Source organism: Choristoneura fumiferana, chromosome 14, assembly GCF_025370935.1.
Source record: "Choristoneura fumiferana chromosome 14, NRCan_CFum_1, whole genome shotgun sequence".
NCBI classification, from domain to species: domain Eukaryota; kingdom Metazoa; phylum Arthropoda; class Insecta; order Lepidoptera; family Tortricidae; genus Choristoneura; species Choristoneura fumiferana.
The window spans coordinates 15,493,986-15,509,517 of record NC_133485.1 but is presented as its reverse complement, the minus strand read 5'-3'; the positions used below and the strand labels follow the sequence as shown (position 1 = coordinate 15,509,517).

The 15,532-nt window shown below is 36.7% G+C and overlaps 1 protein-coding gene across 2 annotated transcripts in view; it reads left to right on the top strand.

Annotated features, from left to right (window-relative positions):
• The window catches only part of LOC141435292 (phospholipid phosphatase 3-like), a 204,076-nt gene that overhangs the window by 66,386 nt on the left and 122,158 nt on the right, over positions 1–15,532 (top strand). The gene's annotated exons all lie outside the window — the stretch shown is intronic.

Sequence of the window (15,532 nt, the reverse complement as noted above, 5' to 3'; positions counted from 1 at the left end):
TGAACTATCCCCACATGTCCTATCGTTTGCGGTATTCCCGAACCGATATGACCTTCAAGCTTTCAATAAAAGAGCGGCCTACCTAAAAGGCCGGCAACGCACTTGTGACTCTTCTGGTGTTGCAGGTGTCCATGGGCGACAGTAATCGCTTACCATCAGGCGATCCGTTTGCTCGTTTGCCCCCTATACCATAAAAATTCTTAAATCTTTCGAAAGACGTGACGAAACGACAAAGAACTTTTTTTTATTTTTGAGAGGGATTTTGACAACAATATCGTATCTGTCACGTTTAAATTAGAGCTTGTCAACTCTGTTAAAACGTGAATGAACTTTGAAAGAGCGCTGAACCTTAATTTGACCGCTGAAATGATGTGATTGTTTCGGTCAATTCGGATATGGAAAATAAATGACCACGGGCTATTTCACGAAGCTTCATACATAAATACTATCATTTTCGTATAAAGGAGTCGTTTTCAAATGTCATCATAATCATACCAGCCATAGGGCGTCCACTGTTGGACATTAGGCCTCCCCCCATAAACCTCCAGTTACTTCAGTTAGAAGCGGCCTGCATCCATCGTGCACCCGCGGCTTTAACCTGCAGGGCTACTTCGAAACTCGAAGTTCGTGTCGTGCGATCCCTCTGACACTTATACTATTTAATACGAGAGCGAGAGGGACCGCACGACAGTTTAGTTTAGTAGCCCTGCAGGCCATCCGTCTATCTCGGTGGACGTCCTACGCTGCACTTGCAGATCCGGGTCTCCATTCGAAAACTTTTCGGCCCCAGCGGTCATCTGTTCTCCGTGCTATATGCCCTGCCCATTGCCACTTCAACCAGCAAATTTGCTTGGCTAAGTCGGTGATTTTTCAAATGTATTGTTAAATAAATATAATCCTGGATTTAAACCCTCTGCTTAATAGGCCATTGATCAAATCATTAGGCTACCACGAACGATTCTGATTTCAATCATAACTACCTAATTCAAAATTGTTTTTTCACCAAAACTTCGATGTAAACGAAACAACGCCGCACCACTGCAGTAGGCACAGCGTACAGCGTTCGAAGTATAATATTATTTGTAATAAACATGAATCTTTAAGCCGTACTTAATGCTTTTATTGCTTTTAACGTAATAATCCAAGTAACGATGGGACACGACGGGTGAAACTGCTTATAAATAAACAGAACAAAATACTTGATTTGTTTCGACATCTAATACGTCATTATGATGTACTAGACGTTACGCTAAAGTTGGCAGAATTTTATTTATTTACCTATAAACATCATAATATTATATATTAGTAATTTAGTATTGTTATTACATGTAATTATTTTCATGTTTAGAAATTTTCAGCGCATTGGTATCAACTGTAAAACTGGACGGAACTTTTCAACGGTTAATGGCATCGACTTGAAATTTGGTACGCAAATGTAGTTTGGATAATATAGCAAGTACATTCAACAAAATGTACAATCAACAAAAGAAGCTTGTATTAAAAATAGCATTTTCGACCAACATTTATTCAAAAAATTGGATCGAATGTTCCCGATGAAATCTACAATTTTCTTGGGCAGCAAGCGCACGCGCTGCGTCAAAGGCCGCTGCCGTCCTGCAATTTCTAAGTGTTTATTTCCTACCTTTGACTTACGGTGCGTTGCGTACGACCGTGGACGACGCGGTTTAAGTTGTTTAGTATGTTTGATCTTTACTAGAAATCATAATATAGTAGAAATCACCTAGAAAAAGTAAGAGCAGTTTATGAATTAGTTGAACACATATTTATTTTAGGTTACGTTCAATTAATATTCTAAGGAATTATGATTTTAAAGATATCAAGTACCTATGAACGCTAAAGCAAGGAAACCTTTGCGTTAAACAGGCACTAAGCGAGGTTCAGGTAAACCATCAACAACATAGTGAATATTGTCATATGATGCTAACTGTGTCTGCTTGTTATTGGGTTATCATTCTGTTAATATCATTAACATATTGATTTTTTACCTATTTTATAGTGTTGTACTTATTGTTAAACTAAAGCTAAAACGACCGCGCCCGCACGTAACTCAGCGCCGTATGTTTCCACCCCACTGACATCGCGATGCAATTGCAGTTGCAATTGTGCTGCCCTACTTTTGTGTAAAGATTGTTAGGATATGGAACGTGTATGGAATGGGCATGTTTATGGATTAATGGATGGAAACGGAGCGGAACTGATGATCGATTGGTTTGCGGATGTATAATTGTCTTACTATTAGCAGATATGTGAAAATAGTGCAAGTCGTTTTCCATTGTTGATTCCAGATGAAATTAACTGGTAATTGATAATACGACCGCGAAGCGTCTCCATTTGAGCTTGGACATAGATGCTTTTGGGTTGTGTCTGTCCGCATGCCTGGCTGACATGTCGCATATATCCCATAGGATCGGGATGTATACAATATTGAAATAAACAAATGCAAATTCGCGATATATTTTTGGAAGTTCCGTGGGAATTTAGGAAAATCCAGGAGTTTCAATTCAACAGCTGGATCTATAGCGTGAATCTAGTAGTTTTATCCCATCAAAAACGTAAATGTGAAATGAGTCAAGTTCAATAAGTATTAAGAACATGTGTCGTTGTTAACTTCACTGACAAAATAATTAAAATCTATATATAAGGGGCTAAGCGTAGCTCGAAATGTTTCATGTAAATATATACACGGCTGCCTCGCCAGTTTTTTTTTCTTTCAACTTGGATGCACACGCTGCCGCGTGTATAGATAACAATTTCCCAACAGCACGTGAAACCGAAAAATGCATTTGAAACGCGTAAAACACTAAAATGACCAATTTATAGTCGCTGTCTCAACTTCCATACCATAAATTCTCTAATTAAAACTACAAAACCTCACTTAATTGAAATATGTAAATCTGAACGGATATCTGGTACATTAGGCCGGCCATACATAAAGTGGAAAGATTTACTCTAATGTGTTCCGTGAAAATTAAGACAAATTGGTCGGGTTCATTTGCCTATCGCTTATGGGTTTTAAGTCCATTATTTTGTTATTTATGCGTATTTATTTTATTTAGTTCTACTTCGGTGGATTTGGAAATGTTGGTGAGAGAAAAGTATTAATCAACATGAAGAACTTAGGTGGTGGTTGTAGTTGTCGGTTATCAATCAGCAGTGAACCTTCAGACTTTCTTTGGAAAATAGTCTTGTAGTTGCTGTAGTGTAGTTGTTATAGTGGCCGCGATACAGGCCCAGAGTCTAGTGCGGAGTCCGCCGATGAATCTTAATTGTTACCTTGTTATATTTCAAATAAATTATTTCCTTCTTCTTTCATCTTCTGCTCTACCAAAACAAAAACAAAACTACAGTCAAAACCGTTTATAACAACATCGAAGGGACAACAATATTTTGGTCGTTATAACCAGAATTACATTGGTGTATAAGATCAACAAACAGCAGTGTAGGCATGGATGATGATGATGGTTATTTAGTTAAATTTTTTTCAGTGACACACAGTTTTCCGGAATATCCAGTTTTTTCCCTGATTGCTCAATTCCCCTAAAATAACAAACAATACCGATTGTGCATCGCGTTAAAGAAACAACGAACCCCCAAGTTGTAAAAGTAAAACAATGACAAATAAAGAAGTCACCCCTCGCATCGCGGGTGCGGTAAATTGAACAGTTTCCATTTACAAGGGACAGCATTTATTAAGTTAACAATCAATCATTAAACCTTACTTGCCACTTCTTTAAGTTTGAGCAAAGGGAAAATACGTCACATCGATCCAAGGGAAGCAAACAAAATTTTAGTATCATGTTTCAACCATGTGTCTGGTTGATTCGGCAAGACAGTATCTGCTCCGTCTGAAACAGCGTTTGGAAGCTAGTGAGGATGGAATCTCCTTTATGCTCTCAGTACATGAAGTACAATATCTCGAGAAAGTAATCGAACCGAAATGGTCCAAAGTACTCCTTATAGCTCTGACTGACCAACCCGAACGCCAACCAAATCTAATGATTTACGCGAGCGATGCCGCGGCCACAGACTAGTATTTTAATAACTCTACCAGTGTCTACGCGAGACGAAAGCGTCAAGTGAGATTTGACAGGCGCCTGTCAATATGTCTGTCATGGGATTAGTAATTAACAGCCGACAAACAACGGCTAATTGATATAAATAGAAAAGCTTAAATTGGAAGGAGAAAGCATGTGTGAATGAAACTGCCGGAGTATGGTTTGCCTATTTACGGTCTAATTTTGGGCACAGGCCTCATCTCAGACTGAGATGGCTTGGGCTGTACTATCAACGCGATTGAGAACTTCCCAGCCACTACCTATTGATTTGCTTAATGTTAAGGGCACCAATTTGCTAATTTCGTTCGGAATTCGATACACAAGATCGGTTTTCTTTTTCTTTCCGAGGAGGGAGAAGCTTCCGCGATATATATAAGTAAAAAGGTACTAAATTGTGGTTATATTTCTAACTATTCTATCATAACTACTTCATATTTATTATAAATGCCAGTAGGTGTATGTTTATTTGTTTTGCTTTTTACCCGATGGTGATGCAATCTGATACAGAAATCATTAGAGATTCTGGGAAAAGCATAGGTACAATAGTTTTTATTCCGGAAAATTGTAAAGTTCCCGCAGTGAAAGATAAGGCCGCCTTCTGCTTACCTCGGAAAATCTCTATATACCTGTGTCTTCTGTACTTCTTACTAGGTATTGGTGTTCAATAAAGAGTCATTGTATTGTATTGTGCGCGAATTATTTGCAGACAAAGTCACTGGTAATAGCTAGTCTTATTATACTTACAACTATCATTGTTAGTACTCTCGTCATTTGTTGGCATAAACACCATGTACCGTTGTCGTAGTGATATTGTTTCAGATTGTTTACAAACACTTTGCTAAGTATTACAATGTTAATATGACATCGTTCCTACAACCCAACGGTACCAGCCATCTAGTGAAAAGAGCAGCATTGTCTGGTACACTCTAGGCATCGGTAAATGGTAGAGCCTTGTGTTTTTATGTGGTAGAGCCTTGCTGTAACCACTTGCTGGCTGCAGTACGAATGGGCCGGGACCGGGTTAGTACCACACTCCCACAGAATACCAGCGTGAAATAGTAGTTTTGTTACTGTGTTACGTACGGTGAGTAAGATCCGGAGGCCCAGCTCCCCTGAACGTCTTGGGTAAAATAGCTCATTTTATGCTCGTGTTGTACATGTTTGTTATCGCACTTTTGTCTCGCGTACGTCAATCAGTCACGTTACCTACTGTTTTATAGTGAACGAATTTGGCGACTAACTTCAAAGATCGTCTATTCCCATCCCAAATATATCCCGCTGTTAACCCTAATTGAAAACAAACAAACTGTCGATTTCCTATAATAATTTACAAATGGAATCGCTCACGAACAAACAAATTAACATAAGAGCGATAAAAGCATAATTTATTGTAAGTCGTAGGTGAAAATTGACCATTAAAGCGGACGGAACCGGGTCACGTAACTTGTTAATACGCTGACCGTTAAGGGCTTTTTAATCTCGCGATTAGGCGATTTGTTTGACAGTAATTCTTAAGATATCGATGTTAATAGAGGGTACTAGAACGGAAAACTAGGAAACAAGCAACTGCACTTTGATATCCAGTTTCACAATGATAATATTAATTAACATGAGACACTAGTGGCAAATATAAAGTAACATGAGAGTTTTATTTCTATCAATGTTTTAAATGCGCAAAAATTTTTGTTCGACCAGTTATATTATTGGTAGTTTTAGTAAAAAGTACGTAATACACATCATCGCCAATTTTCTAGTTCATAGTCATAGGTAAGTATAGGTAGGTATACCTCTGTAACTGGCGTCACTGAAAATAAACGTTATGAAATTATCCCCAGATCTTATTATTAATAATTACTATTTCAATAAAAAAAAAACCTGTTACTCGTGCAAGGCAGTTGAGCCTTTTCGTCCCGGAAAAAAAAAGAAGCTCATTGTTTTTTTTGAACTGTTTCTCGAAGCACACCTGAGTCCTGAGTAGACTAAACGTGGGAAATGGCTAGAAAATAAATATATATCAGTTTGATATTTACTTCCATGCATTTCTAAGAAAAAAATCTTGACAGACGAATATACGGTCAACAAAGTGATCCAAATGAACTTGTAATAAAAATTAAATATTCGAGAAAAACTTATAATTAACTAGCCTGCTCCGACGTATATTATGTAATTTAATAGTGACTACAATAATGACAATGGCTTGAACCTTTTGTTTGTCATGTTTTTGTATTGCGACAACTTGCAGGGCCCTTTCCAATTGTGCAACCTTTATATAACGCGCCGTGCCATATAATTTGAAAAATGTCTACAATCAATGCTTAATGAGTTTCGTTAGGCTAACAAATTACGAAATTATAGTGTTGAGAAATAAAATTTTAAATCTTCTACACGCTATGTTAACACTGTTAACGTTTTTAAATTGTTCATTAGGCTATTTGGAAACAAGATCATGTAATGTAATTTTTGATACCTTAGGAACTACTAGTGTCTGAGCGAATACTCGGTTTCAGCGAGATATCGACGTTAAATTAAAGTTTTAAAGTTAATAAAAGTTAGTAAAGAACCTAATAAACATACATTCATTGAATAGCCCTCCTTCGGGAAGTCGGGTGAAAATTACGACTTTTTTCCCTTCGGCGCGCTTTTTATCACTATATCGTTGCTTTAATTTGATAGTACACAATCCAAAATAAAGGGAGCGTTAAAATTGAACTATTTAATGACATATTTCAAAATGTACTGCCCTAGAATTTAGAGTTGTGTCACTATCAAATTAAAGCAGCGATATGGTCATAATATTATCTAAAATCGTACCAATAAATGCTCTACATTTCTTGTAAATTTACATACATACAACTGTAGCTTTTTGAGCTTTGCGTATCGCTTTCTCCTATTTCTATTGTATGATATTGGAGAGACTTGAAAACGCTCTGCTACCTCTGTTGTATGAACAAGTTCTCAATGCTAAAGCTAAATTTATTCCCCTGCTCACGATTTCCATAAATTTTCCTTCACTTGTGTATGTTGAACGAATGATCATTCCAAGTTGAAACCTAATCTATTTATACTTATGTCTTATACATAAGTATGATTACACCGCTTAACTCTCTCTGAACTAAACTTGAGTTGATTACTCGTATCTACAGCTATACTTACATGTATCGATACTCATTTTGTCTAATGAGACAGATCATGCAAACAAATCATAGTTTGTACGCGTCAGCGTCAAAAATAAAAATAAAACAGGGGCAAAACTCATTAAAACTATGGCCCTTAATTATCATTACCCGACTGCCCGAAGAAGGGTTATGTATTTTTTTTAAACAATTATTAACTGAATAGAACTGAAAACAACATGCGAACTACTCGTAACCTAACGTCACACTCGAAGCGCATTCCAAAACGGAATAACAATATGATCGCCTCGTCCACTTGCCCGCTTGGCATTTAATAATAATGATAATAATAATATGCATTTATTGCCAAACTAAAAAATACCTATCAATACAGTGAACAAAGAACATGAACAAAACAGCAGATAAAAATTTGACAACAACTGCGTGCTTCGTACCACAAAACTCAATAGGCGCCGTGATAAGTGATGCTTGTCTTATTAGTTCTGTAGGTAGTGCCCGTGCTGTCTCCGGCGAAGTGCGAGTCGGAGTACGAACTCGTCCATTAACAATCATGAGTTCATGTCTCATGAACGACTTTTGGATTTGATTACCTATTTCCTCTTCGCCGCGCATCAAGACATTGGCCTATCGGTTTCAATAGACCGTGAAAGGTGTCATTACCAGTCTATTAGGGTTGTGGGCGTGGCCATAGTGTCCACAACCCACAACGGTGGATCCGCCCTTGAAGAAAGTTTTCACAATGTTTCACTATGACCACGATGACCATTCTGTATAGTGTATAGCGAATCAGAAGAAGCTAGTATACGTTAAGTCAATGCAATTTATGGAAAGTGTAAACAAACCGATTTCATCAAAATTACTATATATACAAACACCCACTCGATCGAATCAATAACACATTTATATATAATTCGTGTCTTTTAGCTAGACGTCTTATCATTTTTTTCACCGAAATTCACTTGATTTCAATATTTAATTTTCTAATTGAATAAACAGTCTTTGGAATTAATATCAAGTATTGTAAATAATAAAATAGACAAAAATACTTTGATCTATTCAATTAATAAATTAATCAATTTACTAAACAGATTAATTATTTTGCAATAGGTTCTAGGTTTTTACATCATTCAATTCTGTGGTTGGGGTAAATGGGCGTCTTTGTTTACCCTTTCTATAGATTGGATTGACATATTATTCATGTGAAATTTTGTCTAATGATATACGGAATGAGGTCGATGTTAAATGTGGTTTAGCCTGAATGATATTATTAATGAAATATGCTGTGCAGGTAATATGACTTGCTTGCGGTCTCATACCTGTACTTGGACTAACCGCAAAGCTAGGATACCACTACGAATGTAATTGTCATTATTTACGACGTATTGAGCATCGAAAGGTGTCTGAATAAAATGATTTATTGATGTACTTATTAAATCAGAAATGAAGTCCTGTTCGTAAGGCAAAAGGTGGTAGGTACTTATCTAAAAAAAAAAAACACTGTTGTGTTACTAGTATCATTTTAACAACATTTTGCGTCAGATAGTAAAAATAACTCAAAAGTGTTTTTTTGAGATACCGCTTATCGCATTAAGAGGGACATACATACCAACGAATGTTTTAATGTTTTAAACGGAAAAGTTTGTAGAGTGTTTGTTGGTTGCTCTTTCATACAAAAACAGCCGGATGTATTTGAATTCAAAAATATTATTTAAAATGGGCTAACTATACAAATACTCATTTATTGAAGTAACATAAAAAAAAATATAAAAATACTCCTTAGAAACTACAGTATACAATAAACAAAATAAAATTAACCTAATCCTATAATATAAACTACAAACTAACTATTAAGCTAACTATTAGCTTTCATTTATTTATTTACCTCCTAGCTATTGCCTAGCTACCCCGCGACAACTATGCAAGTTTCCCGGATAAAAACTATCCTATGTCCTTCCCCGGGGCTGAAACTAGCTGTACCGAATTGCATCTAAATCGGTTTAGACGTGATTGAGTAACAAACATCCAAACATCTTCACAAACAGTCACATTTATAATATTAATAGGATATTTTTACAATTAAAGAAAATCCCCTTTGTCTTCTACTCAGTTCTCACGAGGATTCCAAAATTTTCATTAAATTCCCAGACCTAATGGTTCAAGTGAACGAAACCGCGGATAAAGTTTCATGTTAGTCAAAGTATCAAGTTGTAAAACGGCTTTCAGCCACTAAGCGAAACGGTTAAAACTAGTACCCATTGGTATAAAATTAAATATGGATGGCGAGGGCAAATGGTCGAGTAAGTGCAATTGAATATCGTTAAGTGTTTCATATAGAAAAATTTTAAGTAAGGATATTCACTGCCATATATCTTTTACAAAAAGAGCGCAAATTCAAAAAAAGGTTACACGCCAAGCGAATAATTTACTCCTTCGCCCGCCTAGAACAAGTTACGGTAAAAAAAGCGTCTTATATGAAGGAGCACAGTTTTATAATAAATTGCCAAGAGATGTTAAAGAGACTAAATCGCATATACTTTTTAAAAAAGCGCTTAAACGACACATTTTGAAGGTTTCCTTATTGGCTTGAATGAGTAATATGGTACATATTTGAGTAACTTAATAATAATAATGTTATATTGAGAAAAAAAGTTGTTACTAAACGGCAGTTAATTTTGTTTAACTGGCCCTATCGGTTACTATGCTCATTCGATATTTCTCACGATATATTTGTTGTGTTACGCCAATCTACCCTCATGTGTTTTTGTGTACTTTTAGTTTTATATACTTTGTTTTTAACGTACAATATAGTTAAAGTATCCCTCCCTTTTTGTTTATTTATATTAAGCTTAAAAATGTATTTCTCTGTAAGCGATTTTGTAAAAATCTTTTGAGAAATAAATATCTTAAACCATTAAACCATAATATAATTTTCATTCGAAACTAGCTTTTACACGCGGCTTCGCTAAACTCTGATGGACCAAGCAGGAGGGCTACTACGAAATTCGAAAATGGAAGTTCGTATCGTACTATCTCTTTCACTCTCGTATTAAATAATATTAGCGTCAGCGGGACGGAAAGATACAAAGTTCGAATTTTGCACTTCGTAGTAGAGGGCCAAGTACTCGTATGGCGTTTGAGATTTTCATATCCTATAATATGGAACTTTATATCTTAGTGTCAAATGTCAAAATAGCTGTACGATGGGTTATTGCAGCTAGTTGAGAGAGCACGATATATACAAAGTTTTCCGTTAAAATACGACGGAAAAACAATATACGCTGTCATTTTGCAAACGTTACAATATTCCCCATAGTAGTTAAATGGCAAATTCCCCCTCCACATAATAATATGTTATTAAATCTGAATCAGACCGGAAGCTAACCCGTCCGGCGCCCGAAATAGACAAAACAATGAGGGCTATCGCGTATGAATTCGCCACTAGAGGCGCTAGTGTAGCGTGAGGTCTCCGAAGTGTCAAATCTCATAGTTTTTGGGTGAGCTACGCGGGTTTATTTATGATTAGAATAGTTTTGTGAATATTTTGCAATATCTGAAATTAATTATGGCAAATATGCATTCCGGGGCAATGAATGTGTGTGTTTTGAGACAGTTTTGTCTTTCGGAAACCTTTGTCCTCCCTTGTTTCCGAACAAAACGGGGACTATGCAACACTGTGGCATGCTCGATATTTTTATGGTACGGTTTTAAGGTGTATTAAATATGATTTTAAATTAAACTTTGTTTTCACGCCCGTAATAACAGACTTTGAAAGCCATACTTAAAAACCTCACGCAACAGTGCGCCATCTAGTGAGACAAAAACGATAGCCCTCATTGCACCTGATCCGGAAGTCAGGCCGGCATTGCGATACAACAGGAAACCGTTTTTGCGAATACGATTAATTTTATTTGGTAGCCTTTACCGCGGCTCCTTCGTTATTAGATCCGGCAGTTATTTTAGTTAATATGTTAGTTAGTTAATAGTTATGTCACCTGGTCTAATGTACCTAATGCACATGATTAAATTTTATTTTTGGGTAATTTCCCGGTTTAAAAATATTCCTGTTTCTGAATACGTCATATGTTTTATTTCTAATCGATGAAATATCGTAATGTTCAAATTTCAAAAACCTTTTCCGCTCAAGTAAAGGACGAAATGATAGTTTTTATCCCGGAAAATTGCACAGTTCCCGTGGGATCGCAATGAACGAATCCGCAGACAGTCGCGGGCGACAGCTAGTTTCCAAGCGGCCGCGTTAGGTATTCGTTTCGGATATTGCTGTCTTTATCGCTCGTGACATAAGCGCTCGCAGCCGTCCCCCCCATGCCTTCCGCAACGACGTCCGTAATTTTTATCGAGATAGCTGTAGGCTGTAAGATTTGGGCGGTTAAATTTTGGGTTTCGTTGCCCTCATATTATATGAAAAGTATAGCACAGAAATCAATGATATTTTACAATCAAGATATTCATTATATTTTCTATGCCTGTGGTTTTTTCGATTTTTGTAAAAATGCTTTATTAGTCTGTAATTCTCGTGCAAAGTTGACATCTTTTTTTTGTCGACTTTTGAGCTCCTGTAATTCTGATATTACACATTTATATGAAAATCTGAAAAACCACAGGCATAGATAATTACTTCTAGTCCATACTTACAAAATTTCATCTATTTCTATTGCCTAGTTTTCAAATGAGACTGGGACTACATTAATATGGAGAATGGAACTAAAAGACTTCTCTTAAATGGCGCTCTTTTTTTTCAAAATTAGGTACTTCTGGGTTTTTCTTTACTCAGAATTACGAGCACTATTGATTTGGACGAAGAAATGTGTCCCTATTGTTTTGTCAGTTTTGACTGTTTAATACAGTTTACATTATATGGCTCGTTACGAAATGGACACATAATGTTATGGAAAATTCGGGTAATTTTTTTCTTCGTCAAAATCAATAGGTAGTGCTCATGATTCTGAATAAGGAGAACCCAGAATATCTTATTATGAAAAAAAAATTGCGCCATTTAAAGTAAATATGCCTAGCAAGCCCTTTTTATATGTTGGGGTTGTGTACTTGTGTTTAAGAATACTAATCAAGATCGGAAACTAGTGGAAAAGGGGTTTGCTCCTGGTTAGCTCATGAGCAATGTCCCGTTAGATGGCGCTGTTATCAATAGTTCCTTTTTTCAGGTTTTTTCGTAAATTATGAAGAATTATTTTACCAAAAAACTAATGGCGGGAGTATCTAAGCGTAACCGATTTTTAGACCCCACACTCGAAATGAAATATTCCGCCAAAGCCGCAAACGAGGTGCTTTACTTTGAACGTCAATTGCGGCCGTATACGGACACTAGGAGCTCACGCACACACTCAAATAGACAGCGCCAGCTAGCGAAAGTCTATTGCGACACTTAGCTACCCGATCGGGGTACTCCTTCGAGTAATATTCACATTTTTTTATCGAGTCACGAAATTTTCTACCAACTGTACTTTACTCGAAAATTTACTACGACCTATAAAATTTATAGGTATTTTATTGATAATTAGAAGCAGGGTCTTGTATAACTGTTCGCATATTATAATACGAGCCAAACGCCTTTCAAGTGTTCATAAATGTGTACGATAAATAGAAATACCAAGATTCTGACCACGGTTTCTTGTCTGGTTGATGGTCTTGCTATTATTCAGGTATATTTATAGTTACTTTTCGTAGTTACTACTCTGCTAATGTGGTCATGGTCGTCGTTTGAAAATCGGTAGCAAATGTACAGGACGAGTTTCTTGGGAAAATAGTGCGGTGGTTTGTCCTTACCTTCCACGCCGAGAGCTGGAATTCGTAGTTGGCAATAGAGAGCGCTGCCACCAGGGCTCTTAGTCACTTGTACGACACGCACAGGAATGCACAGGCAATCAAGTTTATCAAGGGCATCCGTAAGGCCAAAGTCCCTTAAGACACTGTTACACATGCTCTTTAGTAGCAAGAAAGCATGCTACTATTGAGCAAATGCTAGCTAGTAGCATGTGTGAACAGGACATGCTACTATCGAGCATGCTTATTAGTGGCAAGCTCGAGACGGGGTGGAAGTGGGAAAGGTAATAAGCAAGTGTGAACGCGTTTGCTTCAGTCCATGAGCATGCTCATAAGCATTCTTATAAGCATGTTACTAGTAACGAGCATGTAAACAGTGCCTTTAGACATACCTAATATTTTATGAACAGTGCTTCGTGTAAGCTCTTTCTATCAAAAGAGGTAAAAAGCATACAGAGTTTACTACCTAATTATCATCATCATCATCACTCAATTTCTGTGGCAAGACTTTTGGTAGAGAATTAGTAATCATAAGCTGCTAATATCAATTATTAATAAGTTGCTAACCATGAAAAGAGTTGACGAAGAGTTTATCTAGGCTTCTGCATCTGGATTTCTCAGTTCGTATATATAATTACTAGCTTAATCCCGCGGCTTCGCTCCCGTGAAGAAAAAAATCTATTCTGTAGTGTAGGTATTCGAATTAAAAAAAAACTTCTTGCACCTCTGTGATCCTCAAGGAGTATTCCATAATTCCAATTGTATGTTTGCCAAATCTCATGCATTTTTAGGCCATGTTTTGCCTTTATAGGTATAAATAAATACTTACGAAATACTTACATAACAGCAAACGTTCACCCACTCGCCGATAACTGGTATCAAATTGCGGTAAAAAACTATCCCGTGCTAATTTTGTACCTACATATCTCTATAAATTGATTTTGTTAGGATAATCATAACCGATGATTTGGCACAATCAGCAGAAGACTACGAGCAGTTCCAAAATCATCTACACTCCCTTGTTACCTTCGAGTCGAAAACAGTTGTCAATTCGTATCATATAACTACCTATTGTAAGTATTATCTGCTAGGATTTTTATCCGATCCAGCAGGCTTGTAGTCGTGCGTACTGGATTATTGGCAGTGCTCCTTTGGATGTTCGTGCGATGGACTACTGCGTTTTTTTTTGCATTAGTTCCTTTACAAGACTAGAAGGAAAAACTGCGTTTATTTTTTTGTCTTTGTTCCTTTCGCAGTAGCATCTTCAGTTCTTGCAAAGGTACAAAGGCGGAAAAATAACGCAGTTCTTTCTTCAAGGTCTTGTGAAGGAACTAGAACTACCGCAAATAGTCCGTCGTATTTGCAGACTACGGGCACGTTCAGTTTAGCTGACACGTCATCATCGGAGACAGATGTTGCATCAAACCAATTCGAAGCAAGTCAAGCTCATAGGTAGCTGAACAGTTTGGTACTTTGTCACAGCCAGCTACAGTGCTAAAATGAGCATTTCTAAAAAAGTTTGTACATTTGATTTTTTCGACTCCGATTTGGGAAAAATTTACAGGTAGATAGTAAATCGTTCACTGAGTTTAAATAACATAGTCTCCCGAAATGTCCCAATTAATTTGTATGGAAAGTTCCTTTTTTGTTACCGCAAATCCATAGTTTTTGGTAACAATTTAACAAAACAGGAAATTTCCATACAAAACCAATTGGGACATTTTGAGAGACTATAACAAAACAGTTTCCATACAAACCAATTGGACATTTTGAAGAGACATGTTACACGACTCAGTATCGTTACAACCTGCAATTTTTTATCACAAATAGGAGTCGCAAATCAAATGTACAAACTTTATTTAAAAAATGCTCAAATAGTTTTTTCACACCTCTCCTTCAGAAAAGTAACTTTTCCTCCCTACCGAGAGGGAGCAAGTACAATTTTTCTGTTCAAGGCTTTTCTAAGTGTTTTATTGCAAATCAATTTTTTTTAAGTTGATAATTGGAAAGCCACGTCATTTTATATACCATTTTGCTCCCTTGTGACACAAATAACTATTGTGTCACAAGGGAGCAAAATGGTGTATTTACGGCGAGGGCGTACATTGAATCCAGAATGTAGCGAAGGATTCTAAAGTAGAATCCCTGCGTAATGAGGGATTCAAGTGTTAACGCACAAGATGAAAATAATTTTGCTCCCGAGTCGCTCATACAACTTTTCACACCGAGCATTAAGAAACTTGAAAAAAGTAAATTCTAAATATTATTAAAGAACAACCAGCATAGAAAATGGCGTGGCTTTACAATTATCAACTTCAAAAAATTGCATTTGCAATAAAATACTTAGAAAAGCCTTGAACAGAAAAGTTCCACTTTGCTCCCTATCGTCAGGGAGGAAAAGTTACTTTTCTGAAGGAGAGGTGTGAAAATAACTATACATGTCCTCAAATACTAAGAGTAAAAAGGAATGTATTTACTTTGCTACTTTTTGAGCGCTCTTTGCCTGTGGATCTACGGCTAACT